This window comes from Miscanthus floridulus, chromosome 18 (genome assembly GCF_019320115.1).
Source record: "Miscanthus floridulus cultivar M001 chromosome 18, ASM1932011v1, whole genome shotgun sequence".
Lineage (NCBI taxonomy): Eukaryota > Viridiplantae > Streptophyta > Magnoliopsida > Poales > Poaceae > Miscanthus > Miscanthus floridulus.
The window spans coordinates 30,204,872-30,215,051 of record NC_089597.1 but is presented as its reverse complement, the minus strand read 5'-3'; positions in this window follow the sequence as shown (position 1 = coordinate 30,215,051).

The window sequence follows — 10,180 nt, the reverse complement described above, 5'->3', positions numbered from 1 at the left end:
CGTGATCCTAGAGTTCATGAGTTCTACGATCTTGCTCATTCCGATTAGGCGTTTGCAGAAGGACGTGATGAGCTCCTAGAAGCTCCTGAGGCCGGTCCTAACATGGTAATTGAGAATGGGAGGGTGTTCAATGACCTCCCTGCTTTGAAGAGGTGGTTGTAGGCTTTTGTAGTGATACGAAAGAGACCTTACAATGTATTGCATTCATATGCAGAGCGTCGTTACATAGTTGTGTGTGACAAGGAACGTTGCCCATGGAGGGTTTGTGCAAGGAAGCAACAGGTCACCAGAAAATAGAAGATCACAAAAGTTGTTGGGCCACACAATTGTGCTAACCATGAGCTGACACTGAGGCATCGGCAGTTGACATCTACCCTCATTGCCAAGCGGTTGATGGGAATTTTGCAGGGAGAACCCAACATGAAGGTAAGGACAATTATCAGGACCGTTGAGGCTTGTATGGAGGTTATGTGATAACTTATGGTAAAGCATGGAGGGCTAAGCAGTGAGCGTGGAAGATGATATATGGGGACTGGGAGGATGGGTATGAGCAGCTGCTAGTTCTTTTCAATGCAGTCAAAGCGGTGAATCCAGGCATGCATTATGAGTACATCCCAAAACCAAATGCATGGAAGGATGGGAGGCAGATATTCTTTCGTGCTTTCTGGTGCTTCCCTCAGTGTGTCGAGGCCTTTAGGCACTGTCGTCTCATCTTCTCCATTAATGGCACGTTCTTGATTGGCAAATACCAGGGCACACTTCTTATAGCCATATCCTGTGACGTGAACAACAAGTTGGTTCCTTTGGCATTTGCTTTGGTTGAGAAGGAGAACAATGACAGTTGGGGATGGTTCTTGAGGCTAGTCCGGATACACATGGTTGGGCCTAGCAGGGAGGTTGGTGTCATATCTGATAGGCACTAGGGCATACTTAATGTCGTGCGAGAGCAGATAGAGGGGTATGCACCTTTGTACCATCGTTGGTGTACTTGGCACCTTGCTGAGAATCTACTCCGGAAGGATGGTGTGAAGGGTAACTTTGATCTGTTCTAGGAGGGTACTCGACAGCTTGAGGACAAGTACTTTTAGAAAAAGTTGGAGCAGGTTAGAACCGCATCAAATACAGAAGGTAGACAATGGCTCATAGGTTTGATGAGGGATTTGGAGAAATGGACGAGAGCTCACGACATCGGTGGATGGAGGTACGAGTTTTAGTGCAGCAACATGGCAGAGTCATTCAATAAGTTGCTATTGGGGATACGTGGTATACCCATGAATGCAATTGTTCAATTCACCTTCTATAAGCTTATTGCCTGGTTCAACGACAGACATGACTATGCATTGCAGTTGTGGAGTGATGGAGAGATATGGGCTCCGAAACCAAAGGCACACCTAGAGAAGGCACGAGAAAGGGCTGGCACACATGAGGTTACATGCTTTGACCATGCCATAGGGACTTATCAGGTTGAGCATAGGGGTGGTACAACGTCCGACAGCGAGGTCTGAGAGTCGAGGATCCATGTAGTTGTCCTCCAAGATTTCAAATGCACTTATGGTAAACCAAGGCAGTACCACTTTCTATGTTCTCATTTGGTGGCAGCAGCTAGGCATCGCAACTATAATATCGAGAGGAGGATACCTCACGAGTTCAGTGTCGACACGCTTGTGCACACATGGAGCCCTCACTTCGTGTCTTTCTGGGACCCTGGAGAGTGGCCTCCATATGATGGGCCGAAGTACATTATGGATCCAGCTTACTGTTGGAACAAGCGTGGATCAAGGCAGAGGACGAGGCACAAGATGGTTATGGATCAGATACTCGGAAGAACGAGGCGTGGGAGAGAAACTCCATTTATTACTGACCTCGAGCAGTACGAGTGCGGCAAGTGCAGTAGACTTGGCCACAATTCATGAAGTTGCCATTGGCAGATTAGTGAGGTGCGACTATTGGTCGATTTTATTATTTTATATTTGTTGTATTCATTTAATTAATTATGCATGTCTCAATTTATGCTGGTATTTGTGTCAATTACTTATACATTTCTAAGTTCATGTTTCATTGTATATTCAAAATTCTAATTCATTCACTTTTTTTCTAGGATGGCGCAATTCCACCTGCTTGACCCGACGTACGAGGCGACCCACCAAGGACGTCTCATAGCGCTGGGGCAGGTAATAATCTATAAGTTTTGTTCAAAATTTGGTGAGCATACATGTGTCCGTGAAGTAACAGGAGACTATGTTTTATTCGATGCAGGACCTTCCACTCCATCATCCTAGAACCCACAGTGGGTTCTTGGACATGCGGTACGATGACAGGTACACTCCTTTCCTACAAAGAGCTGGCTTGGATGTCATCTCTTTTTAGGTTCATCGTGGGTTGCCCAAGTTCAACTCAGCGGCCATAACTGCATTGGTTGATATGTATTAAATTGAATCATTGCCTCCATTCATTGCCATTTGTTCATGCGATTGACTTTTTGACAAGTAATCTTGCTTTGTCTTAAATATAGGTGGCGGTTGGAGACTCACAGCTTCCACCTACCTTTCGAGGAGATGACAGTCATGCTCCAGGACTGTCAGAAGATGCTAGGCCTAAGGATTCACGACAACCCAGTCACCAGGCAGTGCAGGTCAGAGGGCTAGAGAGCATGAGTGGAGGCCTTCCATGGACATGAGCTTGGCGAGCAAGGAGCTCACACTTCTGGAGTTCTCATCTCCTGGCTATGGGAAGAGTTCGCACAGTGCCCCGAGGTGGCAGATGAGGAGACAATTAGGTACTATTGTAGGGCATGGATCCTACACCTATTTGCCTGTGTTCTCTTGTAACACCCCGGTGTTATGTCAGCATTTAGGCACTACAATTCATGCATATCATGCATCATCAAGCATCCAAATCATACATGCCTAATCATGTAAATAACAACTGAAACACTGCTTCGAAACATACGAAACATGCTCATGAAACGTAAATGTTGCATACACTTGTTAGAGTTGTTTTGCCCTGATTATGCTTGTTAGGTTAGCAGAACTTGTTTGGCAATGATTGTAAATCATCTAGAATTATTTAGTACAATTTTTGGAGCAAAGTTTGTATTCAAATTATTGCCAACTTTTGCTTTAAAAATAATTCTCCAAAATTAGGGTTTTGAGTTAAAATTGACTTTAATTTTATAATTCAAAATCTATCAAGAATTGGACTTTGGTCATAAAAGCAAAATTGTAGAGAATTAAATTCTAAGCAACTTTCATTTTTGGGACATTTTCAAAAGATGTCATCTTCTTGCACAAAATGATATTTGAAAACTGGTATTTGAAAATTTCTTGAAAATATAATTCGAAAAAGGCTTTTCTCCTTTCGCGGGCCGCCGCCTCGTTTCTCGGCCCACGGCCGAAGCCGGCCCGGCCTACAGCAGCGAACCCCCATGCCTACACCAGCCCACCTTGCCTCGGCCCAGCCCAGCCCCGCGCACGTCTGGCCTGCCCAGCGCTGCGCCGCGCCCGTTCCCGCTCGCCGTTCCGACCGCGGCAGAGCACGCCCGCCGCGTGGCGGCCATGCGCCGGCGATGCCCGCCGCGCATCACAGCCGGCCTAACTCTGCTCCACGCGCGTGCCTTCATCTGCCGAAGTCGCTGCGTTCCTCTCCACTCCATCCCGCCCGCTCTCTCGCTCTCCCGTGTTCGCCCCTCCTCCCGCGCGCAGCAAGCTCGCCACCGAGCGCCACCGCAGCCCACCGGGCGAATTCACCGCCCCTCCTCCACCACTACCAGCAATCCCACGCACCTAACTTTGCCTCGCTCTCCGACACTTGGTGCTTGCGGTTGTGTCGCTTTTGAGCCAAGCTAGAGCCTCCTTAGCGCTTCACCGCCGTCAGCCATGGCGCCGCCGTGCTCGGCCATAGTGGAAGGCACCCTTCTTCCCCCCCCCCTCCACCCTTCCTATTGGCCTGCTCGCATTCACCAACTCCTCGTGAACCTCATGCGCTCGCCCGCTTGCCCTGACCCAGCCGGCAATGGCCGTCGGCCCGCTGGCCGAGCCGCGCCACCGCGACATCTTGACGCCGGCGTGAACCCTTCGCCTCTGCTGAGCTGGGCCAAGTGGCCGTGGGCCGAAGCCCCTACCAGGCCGCCGCACCCCCTTCGCTCGGTCTGAGCTGGGCCAAGTGTGGCCGTGGGCCAGCTAGTTTCCACGGGCCAGCCCAGTAGCAATAGGAAGTTTTATTTTCAGTTTTTCTTTATTATTTGAAAAGAGAAATGATTTGGAAAATGTTTGGATACTCAAATTTACTCCAAATCTGTTGAAATAAATTTTGCTAGGTTCCTTATCACCAGATCTACTTGAGAAAATTATTGCATGTCATTTTTTAGATACTTTTCTGTAGAACTTTATTTAATCATGGATATTGCTGATAACTTGAAAAATGTGTAGAAAAACCTATAAGCTTCAGAAAAATATGATTTCCAAGTTTGTTAATCTTCTTATGTAATGTACTTCCTAGGAAAAATATGTGTCATGCATGTGCTGTAGAAAAATTTTGAGGTGTAGTTCAAGTACCTTTAATGGCTGATTTTTGTTATTTTTGCTAGAGAGCAAACTTTGTATAAAACATGCATGTGATAATTTTTGTACCGTGATTGTATGCTATGAAGATCATAGGAAAAATGCTAACTCTGTTGTTTGACACTTTTCATAGTACAAAGTATTTTCATGTTCATAATCATGCCATAGCTTGTTATTTTTGTGTAGGCTAATCCACTCATTCAAATACCATGAAAATCTGATAGTAGACTACTTAGGGTAGTCCTGTGCTATGGTAATTTTCTAAGATTTTTTCTAAGCAATAAAAATAGATGTTACTATTCAAACCTATTATTAATTAGGGTTTAATCAAGTGTTGCTTTATGTGCGATTAAGAAATTAGTGAAGCTTTGGTGTATCTTTGAAGCATTTAATAAGATGTGTTGATTTAGCATATTAGTAGTAGAAGAGAATGCAGTAGATGATAGGTGCTTGTAGTATATGTTCTTGGATGATGTTGACTACCTTGCATTCAAACATATCCATTGTATTCATCTCATTCGATGCACCGATTGCATAAGCGCTTATGCACATTGCATCATACAGGATCGCAAACCGAGAACCCAGTCGTCATACCCGAGGAGCCCGAGGAGCAGCTCGAGGTGCAGCCGCAGGAAGTGCCCGAAGCCGACGAGGAGGACATTGAGGAACTTCCGGAGTGCCCCGATCACCGCCCGAGCTCCTTCGAGAGAGGCAAGCCCTGGAGCATTTTCTCCCGGTTTGCAATTATTAATTAAATGCTTTACTTTAATTGATGTATTACGTTCAGGAGTTGTTTGCAACCGTTGCTGCATTATACCTTGTCTACCTTTGTTATACTATATCCTTGTTACCCTGGTATCCGTAGTCGAGTCAATGCTTAGCTGGCTTAGACCGGTAGAAGTCGGGTGATTTCCTGTCACCTGCGAGCTATAGGTGGTTACCTGGATCTGCTTGGATAACTATGTAGTCATGGTATAACTAAGTGTTAAATGAAGTTGAGACTGGACGGAGACTTACAGAGTTTTGAAATGTAGTGCTTTCCGTCTGTGTCGATTAAGGACCGACCGTTGTTGGGCCTCGAGTCATGTTGAACGCATGCCTTACATTTAGCTAGCCAGATAAAGTACCTTCCGACCATGAAGCTGGGAGATTATTCGGGCCGAGTAGATTGCCCACAATGCACTGTGCCAGAGTAGGTGTGGTAGAACACGGGGGCGAGATGATAAGACCAAAGTGCAGTCGGTCGGCCCCCGGGTACATGTGGTTCCTGGCAAACTCGAGATTCCTGGATAGTTGACTCGGTGATCAATATCTCACTTTAGCGGGTGAGTGAGGTTTGTGTAAGGAATAAATCACCAGCTGGTTAGGAATCGATTCGAATCTCCATCGCTCCTGGATAGTGAGCACTTGACTTGCGTGACTTCATCGTAGTAATGTTGATGGAACATTAGGACAGTTATAATGAATATGACATTATGGAAGTTGTTTAATGATCATTGGTTATCATTATCTACTTAATCACATGTTTGCTCTAGTATAGGTGCAAATCTAGTCGACAGGTTAATAACACTTAACTTGACAATAATGCTTTTGAAAAGGTTCTTGAAATGCTAAAAAATGCTTCTTTTTGCAAATGAGTCAGCTACCCTACTATAAAGCCTTCATAATCCTTGGTGTCATTTATTTTTGGTTATGTCGGGTAAGTCTAGCTGAGTACCTTCTCGTACTCAGGGTTTTATTCCCACTTGTTGCAGATGGGCAGATGTATTACGGCTACTGTATCAACTGCCTTTATCCTGCGATGGGTGATGCTTAGGACCATGGGCATGGTCATTCCTTACGTCTCGTCTGATGCTTTTGTTGGAGATGATCATTCACTAGCACTGTATTTGAACTCCGTGTGAGTGTGTGTGCTTTTGAACAAATGGCTTTCGCTACTTTTATTCGAACTCATTTTGTAATAACTATGTTTAAACTCTGATGTATCTGAGATGCGAACTTTTGTGTAATATGTGATGGTGACCGCTAAACTTATTATGATCTTGGCTGGAATGGAAGTTGGTTGAAATCCTTCGTAATTTCACGAACTACCGGGTTATACGGGCTTAAGTTTGCTAAATCGTCTGCTCTGACGGATGATTTTTCTTACTTAATTTCGTATAATTGGTCGATTCTGTTACAGCTGGCATCAGAGCATGGTTTAGCGTGTTACTGTTCACAAGTGTATTTAAAACAAAAAGGCATTTGAAAACGTGATTTTCAAACTATAAAGTGTGTCAGTGGTCATATCCTTTATGCCCAGTTAAGGACTTTAGGTGGCTTAATTAAGTACTGACTTGGGGTTCTTGCACCATATTTCTCTTTCATCGCTCATACGGCGTGCTATTGTATGAGTGCCACTTGTTTGAGTGGTAATATATGGATCTATTGCCTCTACGCCTCGATAAGTGTGAGTTATGAGAGCATGATCGGATACACCGCCGATATAGGGTGAATGCTTATATGATGCTGGAGTAATTACATGTTCTACGCATGTTTTACAAAGGTATCTCATGTATGGGTCTTCCGTCTGTTGAGGCGATGCCATCAATAGGACGATGGTTCGTGTAGTTACTACCGTTATACACGTATCTGGGGATTCGTGTAGAGCGTGTAGATAAAATTTTACTGCTTTTATGCATTCATTGGGAATTGGGCTGAAATGAATCTTTTGCAGGTACATAACAACGCTATCGTGTAGAATGTATTAGCTACGTATTTGAGAGATCATTTGTATGCCACCGAATTCGTCGCTAGAAATTATTTATTTCATAAGTTTGAGAGAACGTACGGCACGTACATACATCATATTACTTGTGCATTTCATTCATGTCATGCATTCCTCCCCTTATAAATTGATTATCTCATTTTGATAAAAGTTGTATCATCTAAAATATGTTTCCCCAGGGTAATAAAAGAACTTTTGCTACAGATGGCCTGCACGAAGCAGACCGCCCATAAGTCCACCAGAGGAAGAGCACCTCGACGTCCGTTGGCCCTGAGGGAGCACCGCACCACGGACACCTTCTTGAGTGAGTTTGGCATGCTGACCTTGCTTTGGAGAGTGCTCCATGATGTGGGGTACCCAGAGGGTCAAGAACCGGTGTACTCTTGGAATGAGAGCCAGTTAGTAGAGGATGGACTTGCAGTGGTAGAGATCACGGTTCCTGCTCTCGGTGATGCTCTAGATTGGGATGGTTGGCACTTGAAGTTTGAGGGTCGCACTCCCGCTGAGGGTGCAGAGGGAGCAGCCTTCCATGTCATCAGGGATATTATGAGCAGATTTCCCAGTGAGCTTGCAACAGCTCTAGCTGGCACTTTTCCTAGGGATGATCCTCGTGATGCCATTTGGGTTCAGCCTCAGGGAAGCACCTTGGTCAGAGGTCAAGCTGAGGGACAGGCTAGCGACAACCATTCTATGAGTGCTATGTTCGCCGCCATCAGAGCGTATGAGGGTCTCAAGAGTACCTACTAGACTTTGACTAGTTTGCGTGGTCAGGATAAGCTCAAGGGGAGAAAGCAGAAGAAGAGACAGGCACGTGCTATAGCTGGTTTGCAGGAGCAGTTGGCTGATATGAACTTACAGCGGAACCAAGCGGTTGAGAGAGGTGATAGAGCTATGCAGCGGGTGCATACATTGACTCAAGCCAACAACAATGCAGACCGCATGATTGGACAGTTGGTTTAGGAAAGGAATGAAGCCTAGAACAAGAGGGACCTTCTGCTACAGAGGGTCGATGAGCTAGAGGAGTACAACGGCAACCTGCATGAGGAGTTTCATGCACTCTACAATGGGGTTGGCCCATATGCTCCACCAGACGCCGCTGGCATGGACATCGACGACGACAACGAGGACGAGCCTATAGTTTCACCTGGGGGCAATGGTGACATCTTCGATCCCAACGATGGCCCCGAGGAGTAGGCTAGTTGCCTTGCGCTAGTATCTAGGTCCTATCGCGATGACCTTTCTTTTGTTGGCATGTAACCTAATGTGTTTTGCTTCGAACTTATGAGACTTGGCATGTGGTTGGAACTTGATTACGAATGTGATATCTGAACGCATAAAAGTCCAGTGTATGTATGCTGGCAATTTGGTTGTATGGACGCGATGTTTGCTGTTGAAGTAATTTGATTAAGTGATGTTGTTTTAATTGGGATGCGATTGTTGTGCCTCTGTTTTATTGTATGAATTTATTCTCTCCAGTAAATTCAGTATGACATAATTTTTCCTTCACTCGCAATTATTACAGCTTCACTCAATCATTACTTGTTGCTGAAATATGCAGATGACAAACACTCGCCGAACCACGTATGAGGCCACTGAGACCGGTGCTAACGGTGTGGGGACCGGTGGTGGTGGTGGAAACCACGGCAACAACAATGAGCCTCCCCATGAACCGCATTTGCCACCTCCTCCCCCGTTTACCCCCGAGATGTTCCTCGCATAGTTGCTCAGGAGTCAGCGCAACGCGGAGCAATCCCAGAAGAACATAGAGGATTTTCTGCGTACCATCGCCAACAACGTTCAGCGTGGTAACAATCAGGGTGGTGGAATTGGAGTGAACCAATATAGCAGCTTCAAAGATTTTATGGACACCAGGCCGCCAATATTCAAGGAAGCAATAGAGCCACTTGATGCTGAGGAATGGATCAACACTATGGAAGATAAATTCCGTGTGTTGAGGATGACTGAGGTATTGAAAACGGAGTATGCTGCACATCAGTTGCAAGGACCAGCGGGAATGTGGTGGAAGCACCATCGCACCACCTTCCCTCCAAATGCTTAGATTTCATGGAGAGAGTTTGCTGAGGCCTTCCATGGAGTTTATATTCCACCTGGGCTGACCGAAATGAAGTTGGGAGAGTTCTTGGCGTTGAATCAGGGCACCAAGACCGTGACGCAATATTTACATGCCTTCAACAACTTGTGTCGTTATGCTCCCGACATGGTTGACACAGATGCTAAGAGAATCGCCAGTTTCAAGAGGGGACTCAATCCAAAAATGATGAAGCATGTGGGTACCAACAACCGCGTCAGATTCAATGACTTCATCAGCGACTGTCTGAAGCAGGAGAAGAATAACAACACCAGCACCGCAGCCAAGACACGCAAGAGAGCCCTTGAAGGTGGTCCATCCCAAGCTAGAGCACCTACGGGAGGTCGTCCTCCCTATCGTCCATCGGCACCTGGCGCTAGGTTCAGGCCACCACAGCAGAGAAGTCAGAATTTTCGTGGACCCCAGAAGCCTTACAAGATGGCAGTACAGCCCAACAAGGCAGCCGCAACTGCGGTACAAGGTAGTTCCAAGGGAGCTGTGGGATCTGCTGGGACAGTGAGGGGACCCTGCTATAACTGTGATCAACCCGGCCACTTCTCGAGGTTTTGTCCGTATCCACCCAAGAAGAAGCAGCAGACTTATAATGCTAGGGTGCATAGTACGACTATGGATGAAATTCTTGAGGGAGAGCCCGTCACTGCTGGTAAGTTTCCTATCAATGAAAACCCTGCAGTTGTTCTATTTGATTCTGGATCATCGCATTCTTTTATGAGTTAAGCATTTGCACAGAAATATGAACAACTA